At 44.8% G+C, this 17,802-nt stretch overlaps 1 long non-coding RNA gene across 1 annotated transcript; it reads left to right on the plus strand.

The window, feature by feature from the left end:
* Nucleotides 1-2,524: 2,524 nt before the first annotated feature.
* Nucleotides 2,525-17,160, plus strand: LOC138750339 (uncharacterized). The gene is made up of 3 exons (XR_011349270.1): nt 2,525-2,661; nt 7,475-7,541; nt 16,621-17,160. It is a non-coding gene; the product is annotated as an uncharacterized lncRNA (long non-coding RNA).
* Nucleotides 17,161-17,802: the final 642 nt, after the last annotated feature.

Raw genomic sequence — 17,802 nt, forward strand, 5'->3', positions numbered from 1 at the left:
CTGCTCCATGCTAAAGCTATCAGAACTTTTTTGAAGAGATAATGGAATTCAGATGCAGGTACGTTGAGTCAAAAACACCGTAATACTTCCCTGAACAACACACCTCTCTCCGAAAACCAACAAGAACCTTCCTGAGTGGTAATCATTTACCTTTCGAGCACCAAAGCCTGGTAAACTATATACATGTTCAATTCTGTCCACAGTATAAGAAAGGCCTGCAACAAGTGGACTTGGAGGAATGAGAAGTGAGATTGGACTATGAACCAAAGAACTTTTCTGAACTTAAACACACGTGCACTTAGAATTAGAAGTGGGGTAAGTTAAGTAAATTAAGTTAAAGTAGTAAAACAATGATAAGTTAAAATGTAAATCCGTGTTCACGTTTAAAGATAATTAAAATCAATTTTTGTTTCAGTAACCATTTGTCTTGGTGAATATCTATTGCTGGTTAGTTTTAGGATCCTCTGGTCTCGTAACACAGCACCAAGCTTCCGGTTATGATAATAGTCCAAAAAAGGACCCGGCATCTTTTACAAATTATTAATTGACTCTTCAATAATTTTTTGTAAATATCAACAAAACATAATATCATTTAACTGTTGTGTTTGTGTCGTTGGAGAATTCCCCTTCCATTCAATCAGAATTAGAGTTTTGGGTGCTGTATTTGAGAAAAGATGTGTTGGTGTTGGAGAAGGTCAGAGATGATTTATTGGAATGATATCAGGAATGAAAGGGTGAGTATATGAGGATCAATTGTCGACTCTTTGACTGTACTAGTTGGAGTACAGAAGGATAAGGGGGACCTCAGAGGCATTTCAAATGCTGGAAGGCCTGGACAATTAAAAACAACATTTGTTAAAGTATCGCTTTGTCTTGGTGATTTCCTATTGCTGCTAGGTTTTGGGGTCCTCTGGGCCTGTAACAGTCCCAAGATGAGGTCTTCTACTCCAGGACACCCAAAATGTCTTATTTCTTCAATAAATGCAGTTTCCCCCATACTGTCTTTGATAAAATCTGCACCCGTACCTCCAATTCTCTTTCTGCCCTTACCCCACCTCCTCTCCAGCCAAACAAGGACAGAATCCCTCAGGTTTCTCACTTACCACCCATCAGCTGCCACATCTGACACGTTAACCTTGAACACTTCCAACTTCAGCACCATCCTCTAACCTGCTCCACTCAGATCCTCTTTTCACAGGGGCACATCTTTCTGTGACTCCCTCGACGGCACTTTCCTCTCCACCCACCACCACCTGATGCACTTCCCATTGAAACCGCAGAAATTGCCAAACTTGTCCCTTCCTATCCTCTCACCTCCATCCAAGGCCACAATCAGACCTTCCAGTTGAGGCAGTGTTTCACATGCACCCCATCCAACTTAATCTCCTACATTTGGTTGACTCAGTTGACCTCGATATCAGCAAGACCAAATACAGACTGGGAGGCCATTTTGCTGAACACATGCACTCTGTGGATCTAAACTTGAGATTCCTGTGACCTACCATATCAATTCTCAAACCCTTCCAGCAACATGTCTGTTGGCCCCATCCTTCGCCAGGGTGAGGGTAAAAAATCTTAAAGAAAACACATTATATTCCTCCTGGGCAGCCTTAAACTCTATAGCATGAACACGAATGTTTCTAATTTTAAGCAGCGACTCACCTCTGACTGATTTCATTGTTTCCACTGCCCATTTGAATATAATCACTCCTTTAAGGTAGAAGAGTCGACATGGTGTTTTCCCCATATAGCTTGCCATTGAACAACTGGCAAAATTAAGCGGCAGTTATTGCAGAATGAATGGGGTTATTGATTAAAATCTGCCTGTGATTGAAAGTATTCTTGGACTGAATAGACATCTGGGACAAATGGCTATTTAAAGATAATCTGTACATGATTGTACATCCTAAAGTACAATGACTACTTCTATCCACTAAAGATTGTTAAAGAGCAAGAATAGACAATACAATCACGTAAAATTCCCATCCATACAGCACATGTATTAATACACAAAACAATCACACCTCCTTATTTGTCAGGAAGTGCCTACACTTCCCAAGGAGACTGAGGAAGTCTAGGCCAACAGCTCTCATCTTGAGATTTTACAGGAGCACAGTTGAGTCTCCTGTCTGGCTGCATCATTGGATGGTCCAGTAGCTGTAAAGCATCAGACAGGAATGATGCAAAGAGTTCTGAGGATTACTGGGGTATCCTTTTCTTCTGACGATGACATTAGTGGGAGTGTTGTTAAAATAGGGCTCACGGAATTGTGCAAAGACCATGACCATGCAGTGCACAGCATCTTTAACCATGCCCATCATCAAAATCAGGACTGCCAGGCTGGGGAATAGCTTCTTCCCACAGGGTGTGAGACGGGTATCTTGTAAGTGGGATAATCATCCAAAATATTTATATATGTAGCAACTACTTTGATAGAGCTACTAAAGGAACACACATACACCAGATTAGTCAACACAAGACTGCTTTATACAGACTTTACAGGCTTCTTTTATTTACAGCTTGTCCCGGGCTCCATGGGTCAAGGTGGGACATCATTATGAGTTTGCTGCCGATCCACGGGACCCTGTGAATGTTCTGCGCCTTCCGGCAGGAGAATCCACAGATCAGCATTCCATTCTTTGGCACGCAGCACCACGCGAGGTTTGTCAATTAAATGGATGTGTACCCAGCTCTCTGCCTTATGATTTCACGCACCCGCCAAAGAACCTTGCCCACTCGGCCCACTAGTAGACAGCTGCTACACCAACCCCCCATCCTCACCCAGAACCGTCGCCAGAAACTAAACCACCAGCTGCATGCACCTTAGGTGGACCCCCTCGCCGTCTGGGCTGGGGGCACTGAAGAGGTGAAGCAGGCTTGAGTCTGTCCACACTAAACAGCTGTGAATGCCCACCAATGTCCAAAGTATAAAGAACCCATCTATCTTCACCACGTGGAAAGGGCCCTCATACGGTCATTGTAACGGGACTCCTGGGATAAAAACAAAATCAGTATCCAGGAGTGGTGGGGGAACATTCTGTTTAGGGGATCCAAGCCAGTGGTTAGGAAAAGGTTTGCTGATCGCGACACCATGTCGGATCTGCTGAAGGATGTTCAGATCAGAGTTGGTTGTGAAAGTCCAATGAAACTGTAAGGACCGTACCATAAACCATCTCTTCGGACAATGCAGACCTATCTTCCTTTTGGAGCCGTGCGCACTCCCAATGGAACCCAGGGCAACTCATCAACCTAATTGAGACCGGTGAGTTGGGCCTTAAGTGCGGACTTCAGTTGCCGGTGGAAACATTCCACAAAGCCGTTGGACCGTGGGTGAATTGTGTTCCGCGATCTGAAGAAATGTGGGTCGGGAAACCAAATCTAGCCATCCAATTGACGATGAATGCTCTGGCCTTTGTCTCAGTGTCACTGGATGTCAAAGGGACGGCCACTGGCCAGCGTGCGAAACGTTCTACGACTGTTAGAATGTTTCTCATGTTGTGAGATACTGGCAATGGTCCAAGCAGGTGCACATGCACGTGTTTCAACCGCCTGCGTACCGCCAGGAAAGGTTGAAGAGGTGCCTTAGTGTGCCGCTGAATTTTGGCAGTCTGGCAGGAGATACATGTGCAGACCCATTGTGTGACACCTTTTTTCAGACCGTGCCATACATATTTATTTGACATGAGCTTGAAAGATGTTCTGATAGATGGATGAGACAAGCTGTGTATCTGGTCAAAAAGATGTTGACTCAAAGATGGTGGAATCACTGGTCGAGTGTAGCCCAAAGACATGTCACAAAGTAAGGTTGGCCACCCAGCTGTGTCGCCCCCTGCTGTATGTCCAGGTTAGTAATGGCCGTACTGTATTCCTGTTCACTCTGTGAACAGAGTGAAATGCCGACCCTCCAAAACTAATCAGAAGTGCCATGTGGCTTGATATAATGCACGATATTTCATCTCCAATGGCCAAAGATGTCAGGAAAAGAACACGAGGAGTTGGCAATGGCCATCGACGTACTACTCAAGAACCACACCCAGGGCCGTACTCGAGGCATCAGGACTAAATGTCAAGGAAGTGTTGGGGTTAGGATGGGGGAAGCATTGCTGCATTGACTAAAGCGTCTTTGGCATTGCAAACTCAACCTCTGCCTCTGTTGTCCAGGGATCATCCCTGTGCTTTGTGGTGAGGATTGGAAACCATGGTCGAAGAATGTCAGCAGCTGCTGGAATGAATCGGTGACAGAAGTTTTTCATGCCCAAGAATTTCTGCAGGCCCTGAACCGTGGTAGGTGTTGGAAAAGCACAGACTGCCTCTACCTTGATGGTTAAGGGAAAGACACCATTGACCATGATCTTGTGTCCCAGGAAGTCGATGGTGGACTTGCCAAATTGACATTTGCTATGGTTGATTGGAATTCCTGCAGCCATTGGAACAGACAGCCTAAATGCAGTTGGTTATATCCTGTTCAGTTTGACTGGATTTGAGGACGTCATCCAAGTAGATGGAAGTGAACTCTGCCCAAAGCATCTATAAGATGTTGGAAAGTTTGAGCGGCATTCTTCAGCCCAAATGGTATCTTTAAGAAATTCAAAAAGCCTGAAAGGGGTAACAATGTCATCCTTATAGACCAGGATCTGACGGTATCCCTTGACAAGATCAACTTTGGAGAAAACATGGAAAATGTGCAGATGGGCAGCGAAATCTTGCATATGAGGGAGAGGGTAATGGGACACACCCTTGTCTGTTTTGGAGGTGTTGAAATTAGGAGATAATGATGGGAAATTCATTGAGCAGGACAGCATACGCATCTTTGTGCGGGGTATGCATCCCGAGGTAGGAAATTCTCCCTTTGCTGCATACCAGTGGGTATGGTTTCAAAGTGGTGGAAAGACCAATTTCCTCCACTTCACGTCTACTGGCAAATCATAGGACCTTCAAAAATTTGCACCCAAAATGACCTGTGCAACGGAAGACAATACGCAATTCCAACGGAATGTCACACCTCCTTTCCAAATCGTGACCTGTCCTTTGCTAAAGCAGGGAATTGTAGCACCATTTGCTGCTTGAAGAGCCAGGTGTTGTTATTTATGTTTTTTTTTCAAAATAGGTTGGTTGGATATTTGCACTTACTAGCGTCGTCTTGAAGATACAATAGGCCGGTCAGTACTTGTGCCAGATGCTGAGGCCCCGACTGGCAGCCGGCCTTTTCATTTCCTGCCTTTTTTCTCTAATAGGTAAATGGCTTTTTATGGGCTTTTTTCCCCATTGGAGATGGTAAAAACACCATTCTTGGTGCCCATCAGTAGGTTGATCCTTCTTTGACGGAATTGCAGATATAGGAGGCTTGTAGGACACGGTAGATGGATCTACTGATCAAAGAGGCTATTTGTGAGCAGACACTTGCGTTGGAGAATGATTGAGCCTGTCAGCCTCCCATGCTACATCATGGGGATGGCAGGAATCCATGTTAACGATTGGTATTGCGACACGACCTGGGAGTTTGGACAGGAATAGAGTCTCAAAAAGTAAACAATCAGAATGACCATCTGCTAATACGAGCATCTCATTCATTAGATCAGATGGATCCCTGTCACTCAGGCCCTCCATGTTTAAAAGCTCATGTCTAGTCAATTCCAGGAGAAATAGGCAGAACCTGGTTTAACTGCAGCCGTGGTGGCGGCATCTGCTGTTGTTGTGTCCATGATCACTGGAGATTCAAGCTTCGGCTGAATCTTGCATTCGTGGGGTCACCATTTCTGGCGGCAACTTTGGTACAGCTACTAAAGTCATATACATACCCACGTTAGTCAACACAAGACTGCTTTATTCAAACTTTACAGACTTCTTTTATAAACCGCATTACTTGTCAGGGAAGATATTACAGCGGTGCTCAGGCAAGAGACTGGAGGTCTCATCGAGGGAGGCAGTGTGGGTAAAACTAAAAAATAAGAAGGGTGAAGTTACTATTATAGGGGTATATTATGGGCCGCCAAATGGGAAGGGAGAACTTGAAGAGCAAATGTGCAAGGAATTAGCTGGAATGTGCAGTAGGAATAGGGTGGTGTTGGTTGGGGATTTCAATTCTCATAACATCAATTGGGAAACACAGTCAGTGGGAGGGCAGGATGGCTTAGAGTTCATACAACGTGTTCAGGACTGCTTTTTGCAGCAGTATGTGGAGATGCCCATAAGAGGGGGGGCAATGTTCGATCTGTGGTTGGGGAATGAAATGGGGCAGGTGGCTGAGTGAGTGTTGGGGAGAACTTCAGATCTTGTGATCATGGGTCCATTAGCTTTAGTTTAATTATAGAAGGGGATAGGTCAGGTTCAAAGTCGAAGGTCTTCGAGTGGGGGAAGGCCGTATTTGAAGAAATGAGATGAGATTTGCAGAGAGTTGTGTGGGCTGATTTTTTTGCCGGAAGGGATTTAGAGGAAAATTGGAGGGTATTAAAAGGTGAGATTTTGAGAGTACAGGATCATTATGTTCCAGTCTGGCCGAAAGGCAAGACCAAAAGTTCAAGGGTTTTCTTCGAGATAGTATGTACAAATATCTGGATAGGCAGGGATTGATCAGTAGCACCCAGCATGGGTTTGTGAAAGGAAATTCACGTTTGACAAACCTTGAGTTTTTTGAAGAGGTGACAAGAAAAATGGATAAAGGTAGGGCGGTTGACGTGATCTCTTTGGATCTTAGTTAGGCTTTTGATAAAGTTCCGCACGCAAGGTTAGTTAGAAAGGTTCAGTCACTAGGGATTAATACAGAGATAGTGAGATGGGTTGAGAGGTGGCTGTAAGATAGACAGCAGAGAGTCAGGATGGAAGCCTGTGATGAGAGGTGTGCCTCAGGGATCAGTGCTGGGTCTCGTTGTTTATCATTTATATTCATGATTTGGATGAGGGGATGGTTAATTGGGTAAGCAAATATGCAGATGATACAAAAATAGGGGGAAAAATGGATAGTGAGGAAGGTTTTCTTGGATTACAGGATTTGGTTTGTTTGGAAAAGTGGACTGAAAGATGGCAGATGAAATTTAATGTTGACAAGTGTGAGCTGCTGCATTCCGGAAAAAAATAACCAAAATAAGACATATGCAGTTTAGGGAGGGTGTTGAGGAATGCAGAGGAACAGAGGGATCTTGGAGTTATGGTACAGAGTTCATTGAAGGTGGATTCCCAGGTAGACAGGGTGGTTAAGAAGGCATATGGCAAACTGGCCTTCATCCATGTGTACATGGATATGAGAGGGTTGGAGGGATATGGATGGAGAGTGGTGGGGGGGAACTAGTGAGTTGTTCAAGTGAACCAGCGTGAACTCAAAGGGCCGATATGGCCTGTTTCCATGTTGTAAACTGTTAAATGGTTAAATGTGCCTGGTTCCATGAGACATGGTGAGACATCATTAAGAGTTTGCTATCGATCCATGGGACCAGCAGGTTTAAATTAAGCCCTGTGAATGTCCTGTACCTACCTGCAGGCAACTCCACAGATCAACATGCCATTCCTCGGCATGCAGCACCATGTGCATGTGATCCATTAAGTGGGTGAGTACCCAGCTGTCTGTTTTATGGTTTTGCGCGACGTCGGAGAACCGTGTCAGCGACGGTTGACAATGTGGGCTGTGCGCCCTCTTGGCCCACTACATTTATTTATTTAGATTATTCATGTGGTCATTACGTGCTGCATATTGTGTGTTTTTGTGCAGACACCATGGTAGTTTTGTCGGGTTGCAGATGTACGACCAAGTGCATCACTCCATAGATTCACAGAACATTACAGCACCGATACAGGCCCTTTAGCTTTTCTAGTCTGTGCCAAACTCTTATTCTGCCTCGTCCCACTGACAAGCATCCAGTTCATCGCCCTCCATCCCCCTTGTATCCCAAATTCTTCAATGCTAACATTGAGCTCACATTTCCTGATGCAGCTGGCAGCTTGTTCCACTCTCCCACCACCTTGCGTAGAGAAGTTCCCACTCCTGTTTCCCCTAAACTTTTCCCCATTCATCCTTTGCCCATGTATTAACGATTTCTCCAAGAGGTGGAGTCTCAAGAAAACAACCTCTACCCTCAAGGACCCTCACCACCCAGGCCAGGCATTCTTCACCCTGCTATCACTAGGGAAACAGGTCCAGGAGCCTCAAGATGAACGCCCAATTGTACAAAAGCAGCTTCTCTCCTTCTGCCATCAGATTTCTGAATGGACAAGGAACCACAGATACTCCCTCACTTACTCTTCATTTTGCACAAATGGATTTCTTTTTTTAAAATGTAATTTAGAACAATATTTGCCCCTATATTGCTGCCACAAAACTACAAATATTGTGACATGTTCATCACAATAAATTTTTAATTCTGAACACTGCGCGTACATCAGATAACAATCATAGCTCAAAAAACAATTTCAAAAGATGAATTAACTATTTCCATGCACCCTTCCCTTTTATGTCTATTTTTCTCAACCCACTCCATGATCGAGACATCTCCACCTAACCCAACCCACATTTCTTCTCCTATTCAAAGAACTCAGTAATACACCAAGGCAATAAAATAAAAACTCAATGCTGAAAATACTCAGCAGGTCATCTACTGTAAAAATAATTGGAGTTAAAACCTTCAGGTCGATAACCTTTCACTGGGATTCAGAAAGAATATCAAATTAACCTGATTCTCTTTGCTGAGAAAAAAGAAGAGGGGAAATAACAAATTCAATATGTGGGATCAAAAGCCCGAGCAGCAGAAATGGCAGTGGTGCTGGATGAGTGGAGTCGACTCATTGATCAACATCCTCTGGATGGAGGGGTAAAGGATAAACAAGACGAACATGATGCCGTCACTGTGAGGTACAATACGACAGCTGCAGAGAATCTGAAATGAAGGAATGGTGAAAATACTTGTTTTTGGATCAATGTGACAAAATTTGACCTGACAAAAGAAAACAAAATTGTTTTGCTCTGCCAGAATTCTCTAGATCAAGGGGCACAATAAAATAGTTCAGAAGCCAACATTACGAAATTGAACAGTGAAGTTAAAGAAATCGGCAGCAAGGGATAAAGCAGAGTTACATAATTCCCTGAAAATGGTAATAAATATGAAGGAAAGTTTGATAATAAATAGTCTCCCTTGCAGTTGGGGTACAATGTGTTTCTTGAGATCAGAGGAATCCTGGAGCCAGGACCAAGAGATCTTATGAAACCCAAGGATTTGATTGAGTTGTTGGGCTAGTTGGATGTGGAAGGGCTGAAGGGTCTCCTGCTCCTTCCACTGCCTCTGTTTTCTGTATTGCGATGCTGATTGGGTGCGCCTGTGTGTTTGCTCGCTCGCTGATTGGTTGCTTCAGTTGCGCAAGCCAATGGGTTGATTCGGTGTGTCCGCTATTGGATTGGACGCTGAAGTCAGGTTGCATTGATGGGCGGATTCATGGGCTGATTGGCTCTTGCTGTGAGGAGGCGGGATGTTGGCGGCGGCGTCGTCTGCTCGGAAGGAAGACAGGGTTCTAAAGACATCTTTTGTCATCTTGGCCTTTATTAATTAACATACTGAAAATAGGAGTTGGGAAGTTATGGTGAGGTTGTATAAGATGTTGGTGAGGCCACATTTGGAGTATTGTGTGCAGTTCTGGTCGCCTAGCTACAGGAAAGGTATTAGTAAGATTGAAAGAGTGCAGAGAAGATTTACTAAGACGCTGCCAGATCTTCAGGAGTTGAGCTACAGGGAAAGGTTGAACAGGTTGGGACTTTATTCCTTGGAGTGTCAAAAAATGAGTAAGAAATTGCTTAAAGTGGAATATGAATGGGAAAAAGGCTGAGAAAGACTGCAGTGGACACAATTGTGAAGGAAATATTTTGCTTGAGAAAAATTGTCATTGGCCCATTTCCTCGGGAGTTATGAAACCATGCACAGAACAAGTCAATGAGGTACGATTAAAAAAGTGGTTTTCAAACTTTCTTTCCACTCACATCCCACTTTAAGTAATCCTCTACTAACAGAGCACTTCTGGCATAGGGATTAAGTAAAATATGAGCTGGGGAGTGGGGGGGGGGAGTTTGAAAATCACTTCTCTCGATGAAAAGGTTTCTCCATCTCCGTATTAAGCAGACATCCTTTTATTATGAGGTTGTGCCCACTGGTCCTAAACTCTCCCACTCCTGGCAAAATCCTCTCTATCCAGCCCTTTCACTATTCATAAGATTTCAATGAGGTCCTGCCTCATCCTTCTAAACTCAGGCAAGTCCAGGCCCAGAGCCATCAAATGCTCCTCAAACATTATTCCTCTAATCCACAGGATCCTTCTTGTAAACCACCTCTGGGCCATCACATCCTCTCTTAGAAATGGGGCCTAAAATTGCTAACAACACTTACAAGATCAGGACAACCAGAAGGTGGTCACGGGAGGGGAAGCCAGCTGCAGGACTGCCTAGAGTCCCTGGATTGGATCGTGTTCAAGAACTCACCTGAGAAACTGAATCACTGTACCAGGACCATAGCGAAATTTATCAAAACAGCTGTGGACGAGGGTGTCCCCACCAAATTGTTCAGGGGATTTTCTCAACCAGAAATCCTGGATGAACAACAATATCCAGAAATTGCTGAGAGCCAAATCACAGTTTGGAGATACAGATACACAAGGAGCCAATACGAACCATGGAAACCCATCTCGCAGATGGTGGAGATTCACACGAGAATGGAAACAACAAAGGATACCCGTCAGCTGTGACAGGGGCCTAAATGACATAAAGTGCTGCATAAACAAATCTGGTGCAGTGGGAGGCGGCAAAGCCTCACTCCACATAAACTCAATGCCTTCTACACCTGATATGACCACTAGTACAGGGAAGAACCACTGCACACCCCCCCCCCTACATCTCTTGATGATCCGCTGCTATCAGTAACCAAAGATGACAACATGGGCTGCCTTCAGGAGAGTGAATCAAAGGAAAGGATCAAGCCTGGATGGAGAACCCAGACGAGGAATGATAACGTGTGTTGACCAACTGGCCATGGATATCTTCAACATCTCACTCTGACAGGGTGTGGCACCCACCTGTTTCAAATAGGCATCAAACATACCAGTTCCAAAGAGTGGGATAACCTGCCTAAATGATGATTGACGAGTGACACTCACATCCAGTGATGAGGTGGATTGAGGGGCTGGTGTTGAAGTACATCAGCTCCTGTCCAAGGGGCGACATGGATCGATTCCAATTTGGTTAATGCAGTACCAGACCTATGGCAGATGCCATCTTCACTGGCTCTGCCAAAACCCTGAAACACCCAGACGACAAAGGTGCATCCATCAGAATGCTCTTTATTGACTAGAGTCTGGCATTCCAAACCATCCTCCCATCAAAGATGATGAGCAAATTCCAAAGTCCTGGGACTCCATAACATACTGTGCAATTGGATCCAGAATTTCTTCATCTCCAGGCCCCAATTAGTGTGGATTGGCAAGAACAACTCTTCCAAAATCTCCATTAGCTCCCAAACACCAGAGGGTTGCATATTTCACCCCTGCTCGACTCGCTTTACATCTACAGCTGCATGGCTTGGTATGACGACACCATCTACAAATTCACTGACGATAGCACAGTCATGAGCTGCATGAGGAGGGCAACGAGTCAGCATTCAGGAGGGAGATTGAAAGCAGGGTTCAATCATGGACCAACAACAACTTCGCACTCAATGCCACCAAAACCAAGGAGATGATTGTCGACTGTAGGAAGAAAAAAAGATGGACACTGCCTGAATTGGAATGGTTTTGGTTTTGATATACACACACACACACACACACACACACACACACACACACACACACACACACACACACACACACACACACACACACACACACACACACATATATATTTGTGCAGAGTGGAGTTAGAGTGAAGTAAAAAGTGTTGTTATTAATCTTTACCAATTAAAATTATTGTTTGAAGATGCCATTGTCCTGTGAATTATCATGGACTATTTTGTGCGAATATTAATCTTTAAAGTTACAATAGTTGATATATATTATCAAGTTATTTTGTGGGTTGGATTCAGGGTCACACACACAATCCTTTGAGATGCCAGAAGGCAAGCCATGTACACAGATGAAACGTCTGATCATTCAGCATCTGAAACCGAAAGAGGAAAACCTTCATGATGGTCCTTGAGATACTGGAGTGTTTGCTTTATTAAAAACGGAAGAATTTGTGTAATCAGGAAAGACTGCTGATCAAATCGAGAGACCATCTGTTGATTATCTGTGTTCTTAAAATTGAAACTAAGTCAATAGAGTGCTGAGAGATGGCAACTGTTCGAATAAGCGAGTTCTTGATTCAAGGCTGGAGTCCATTGGCTCATGATTCATACTTTTGAAGAGGCTGAATGGACTTCAAAGGCAGAAATGACGGCACGTGTCATGGGATGAGCCATTCTGGAGAAACATTACAAATGAGAGGCAGAAGATGTTGTCCATGCTGTGGGGAAGAGAGGATTGAAGGTACAGTCATCAGAGAAGGTACAGATACATCGTCTTCTCCTTTCACCAGGAGTAACAAGTGGATTTTGAAGGAGGAAGACCATTTCTAACCATCTCTTTGAGATCAAGAGAGCAGCCTCGTTGAGACCGTGGAAATGGTCACTTTTGATGAATTAAGCCAAAGTAATCTTGCATTTGCAACATAACCATTTTTAAATGGAGACTTAGTTCAGCCCTTGACTGAGTTGATGAAATCTTGGTGGAAGAAAATAGCCACTCCACTGTCTCTTTGAAAAGACAACAGATTCATCATGTGGAACAGATTCTGAAACCTCCCTGCAAGAGAGGAAAATAAACTCTCGCAAAGTAAGTTTCAGAGCAATGATTTTTCATCCAAGAAATTCAGACGAGTTTGAAAGAGGACCGATGACGAGGTTTTGAAATCCTTCAGTTGCTTTTGCCACAATTTAAAGAAATCGACATGGTGTCAAACGACTCAAATCCAGATACAACCCTTCACAAATTGAGCTCTTCCAGCTCCATTGGGTTCAACCAGCGAAAGATGAGGGGGTAAAGCCACAGGGTTAGAGAGAGTCAGCAGGTCAAACAGACATAGAGCAAAGAGAAAGAGACATCAAACACATTATGGGTTTCTCCCTTCATCAAGGAAAGATGAGGAAGAGAAGGTCAGAAATGGGACCATTAAATTGTGGGGGTGGAGGGCAGGTGGAAGCCAACACACACAGAGAGGGGACTTGGGTACCTGGGGAAAACAGGCGGTTCCCTCCCCCTGCCCTTCTCCCCCTGCCCTTCTCCCCCCGCCCTTCTCCCCCCGCCCTTCTCCCCCCGCCCTTCTCCCCCCGCCCTTCTCCCCCGCCCTTCTCCCCCCGCCCTTCTCCCCCCGCCCTTCTCCCCCCGCCCTTCTCCCCCCGCCCTTCTCCCCCCGCCCTTTTCCCCCCGCCCTTCTCCCCCCGCCCTTCTCCCCCCGCTCTTCTCCCCCGCTCTTCTCCCCCCGCCCTTCTCCCCCCGCCCTTCTCCCCCCGCCCTTCTCCCCCCGCCCTTCTCCCCCCGCCCTTCTCCCCCCGCCCTTCTCCCCCGCCCTTCTCCCCCTGCCCTTCTCCCCCTGCCCTCCCCCTCCTTGCCAAGCCTCCCCCTCGCCCTCCAACACCCACTTCACCCTCCCCCTTACCCCTGCCTGGCCCTGCCCCCTCCCCTCCTTGACCTGCCCCGCCCCCTCCGCTCCCGCCCCTCCCATCCCCCTCCCCTCCCCGCTCCCTGCACCGACGCCTCAGCTCCACCCAAACACCCCGCCGGTACCGGCCACTCCCGGGTGGGGCCCGGCGGGCTGCGGGTCGCCCGCTTTCCCTGGACCGTGTGGCTGAGGAAGGTCCAGGCGCCGCCGCCAACTTCATCCCATTCGCGCCCGCGGCGACGCGACGGACCCCGATCAGACGCCGCCGCCGCCAACGTCCCGCCTCCTCACAGCAAGAGCCAATCAGCCCGCGAACCCGCCCATCAATCCAACCTGACTTCAGCGTCCAATCCAATAGCGGCCTCACCGAATCAACCCATTGGCTCGCGCAACTGAAGCAACCAATCAGCAAGCGAGCGAACACACAGGAGAACCCAATCAGCATCGCAAGACAGAAAACAAAGGCAGTGGAAGGAGCAGGAGACCTTTCGGCCCTTCCACTTACAACTACCCCAACAACTCAATCAAATCCTTGGGAAACACAGGATCACTTTGTCTTGGCTCCAGGATTCCTCTGATCTCAAGAAATACATTGTACCCCAACTGCAAGGGAGACTATTTATTATCAAACTTTCCTTTATATTTATTACCGCTTCCAATTTAATGGAGGACACAAGTGGTAGTGTCAGCCAGCTGGACTGCCTCGGGGAACCTCATGGAGCAGGCAATCATGGTGAGACGGTAACTCATCCCGTGGGAGGCCGGTAGTGACCCTACAATGTCATTGTAGATATGGCTGAACCTATGTGGTGCTGGCTCGAATGTCTGGCATGGTGCCTTCACGTATGTCTGTATTTTGGTCATCTGGCAGAGTGTGCAGGCCTTGGCCCACTGACAACCTGTTTCTGGAGGCTCAGCAAGACCAACCGATTGACCACCATTTTGACAGTACTGATGGCCGGGTGCGTCAGATTTTGCACCTCATCATAAAACTGCCATCTCAATGCTGTCGGCACGATGAGGTGGGGTTTGCCATTGGAATGTCGCAGAGGAGCGTCTACTTACCAGGATCGATGTTAACATCCTCCAGCCTGAGCCTGGACATTGCTGTCTTGCTTGCAAGGATCTCAGGGTCATCCTGCTGTCCCCTGCCGAGGGCTAAGTAGTCTATTCACTGGGACAGGGCCTGGATAGACTTGATTGCGGGGATGAGGCAGTGCGTCACACACGATGTGTTGAATGTCTGTAGTGAACTCAGACTCATATGAGAGGAGTCGCTGCTGCTTGGCCGACCACAGGTCTAACACTTTATGGAAGGCAAATATTAATGGCTTCTGGTCAATGAAGACACTGAATTGTCTACCTTCCAAAATTACCTTAAGTGCCTGACTGCCAGGTACAGCACCAATTGTTCTCAGTCAAAGACGCTGTATTTGAGTTCAGGTGGCCAGAGGTGTCTGCTAAAGAAGGACAGGGGCTGCCATTCCCCTTTGATGAATTGCTCCAGTGCACCCCCTACTGCTGTGCAGGAAGCATCTACTGTGAGAGTGGTGGGTGTCTCTGGCCTGGTGTGTACCACAAGGGTTGTGTTGGCCAGTGCGTCCTTGGCCTTCTGGACGCCTCCAAATCCTATTGTCCCAGGTAATGTCTTTACCTTTCTCCGCATGATGAGGGCCACGGGGGGCGTGGCAAGATGGCGTAAGGATCAGACGTGCCTTCCAGTCCTCTCCTGACTCTATCTTAGTGTTTTGTCTAGAAATGCCCGTTAAAATTCTTTAAAAGTTTAGATAACTTCAGTGCTGTTAATTTAACTTATGATGGTAAAATTGGTGGAAAAGAGCAAAAAAAAACGACAACAGATTATCAAAAAACTACATTTTCCAAAAGTTCAAGTTTTGGAGCCTACCTACAGGAAAGACATCGAGACTCAGCCTGAAATGGATCCCAGGAGAAAGGTACAGCTTTCGGATGTAGAGTTCAATATTACATCGGTAGAGCCCCCTAAAGAGGGCGCCAAACAGCCTTTAGAACAAAGAGTTACTCAGGTTCGCACATGTGCAGTTATATCTGACGGCAATGTTATGAATGAACCACTTGTAGTAACATCAGTTGAAGTACCGGCTGGGGAAAGGCATTTGTCAACTGTAGCGGTGGCACTGCAAACTGCACCTTTTGAGATAAAAGAACCTATACAACTTGATGGATGGGGAAAACCCCGGCCAGCGTCCTCCAGTCATTGCTGGAGAGGCTGTGGCTGGGGTTCCACACGCAGCTATACTACAAGGAAGGCAACCAGAATGAAGGAAGCAAAAGAAGACCCTTTGGTTATGCAGAAGAAGCAGGAATCTGTTGAACCAGAATCTCTTCCAATTGAAAAGATTCTTGTGAATCTTGAATCTAAATTATCTTATACAATGCAGGGATTATCCAAGATTATGACTGAACTTGGTACTAGGTTTAATACTCTGTGGTGAAAATACATTCTCAACAGATGGCTGAGTTTGGAGCTTTTAAGCTTGAAGTGAGAGATAAATTTAATTCGTGTGAAGAAGATATATACGAAATACGAGATCATGTTTCAGATGTGACCAAAATGGTCAAAGACTTACAAACTCAAAATAAAGATTTGGTGAAAAAGATTGATTATTTGGAAAACCAATCCAGACGGAACAATATAAAGATTATTGGTTTGCCGGAAGGAATGGAGGGACCAGACCCAAGAAAATTTTTTACTGAATGGATTCCGCAGGTGCTGGGTCAAGAACATTTCCCGGAAGATATAATACTGGAATGTGCTCACAGAGCCTTGCGTAGAAGACCTATTTCAGGTCAAAGTCCAAGACCTGTTTTGGTTCGTTGGTTGAATTATTACGACAGAGAAATAATTTTACGAGTGGCTATTAGAAATGCACAACAGAGAAAATCACCCTTGATGATTCAAAATAATCGAGTTTTCTTCTATGCAGATTTGAGTCAAGAAGTTATGTTCCAATGACGGGAATTCAATTCTGCTAAAGAGTTGTTGTGGAAGAAAGGTTATAAGGCAACCTTTAGATATCCAGCTGTTTTGAACGTTTTTCAAGGTGGTTGCCAACCAAAGTTCTTTGATTCTCCAAAGGAAGCTATAGCATTTGCTCAATTGCTGCCAATTACTCGGTTTCAACAGAGACGTAGTCGCCGCGATCTCTAAGGAGACAAGAGATGGAAGAAAAGAGTCGTGCTCCAAGAAGGAATGGTTGTAATGGTGACTCGGCAGTTGGAGCTGATTAAAAGAAGAGTTGTTCTTTTTTTTTTATTTTTTTTTAAAAAATGAATATTAAATAATGATGATGTTAGTTTAAGATGAAGTGAGAGTTGGGGGAGAGAACTGGATGGGCACTATTTCCTGAAAGTCATCTGCTACGTGTGAGTTATCTCACACCCATTTTTTTTGGGAGTTACCGCATTGCGTGGTTTAGACGGGAGGGGGTATTTTTAACCTCCTACCTGTTTTTTTTTTCTTTTTTTGTATTATTAGATTAAAGAGTTAAGGGTTTTCTTTTGTGTTGAAAAAAAAAGCATAAGAAAGTATTTGATTGTTTAAAAAACTAAAAATTCATGTGGTTTTTTTTGTAAAGTTTATTCAGTAGATCAGGAATTTTTGAAATTTAAATGTGAATGGGATGGATAAATTTTTTTTAAATATTTTTTCTTTAACTTTAAGGTGAAAGGAGTGGTAATTCTGGTGCATATTATTTTGCTATTTTAGTTATAGAACGAAGGGAATAATGGTGAAAGTTATAAATTAAATTGTACAATTCTTAATGAGGCTTGAATTTTGTTTGTGGCTTATGCTCTATTTGTTGAAGATATAGATTTCGTTGTAGATGTATTTTTATTATTTGGATATCTGAATTTTAACATAATGATTGGGGATATTTAAATGTGGTATTGGAGCTTTTATTGGGTAATTATTCAAGGTTAAAAGGGAAAAATGGTGGAAGAGTACCAAATTTGAATTCTACAATGTTTAATGAGTTTGGAATTTTGTTTTAAGATGGCAGTTTATGTGACTAATATGATGTTAGATGTGAAGTTAGTTGATATTTGGTGAAGGTTTATCTCTATAGAGAAAGTTTTATTTTTCATCTTTTTTTTTCTCATGCTAC

This window comes from Narcine bancroftii, unplaced genomic scaffold, assembly GCF_036971445.1.
Source record: "Narcine bancroftii isolate sNarBan1 unplaced genomic scaffold, sNarBan1.hap1 Scaffold_118, whole genome shotgun sequence".
Classification (NCBI taxonomy): Eukaryota; Metazoa; Chordata; class Chondrichthyes; order Torpediniformes; family Narcinidae; genus Narcine; species Narcine bancroftii.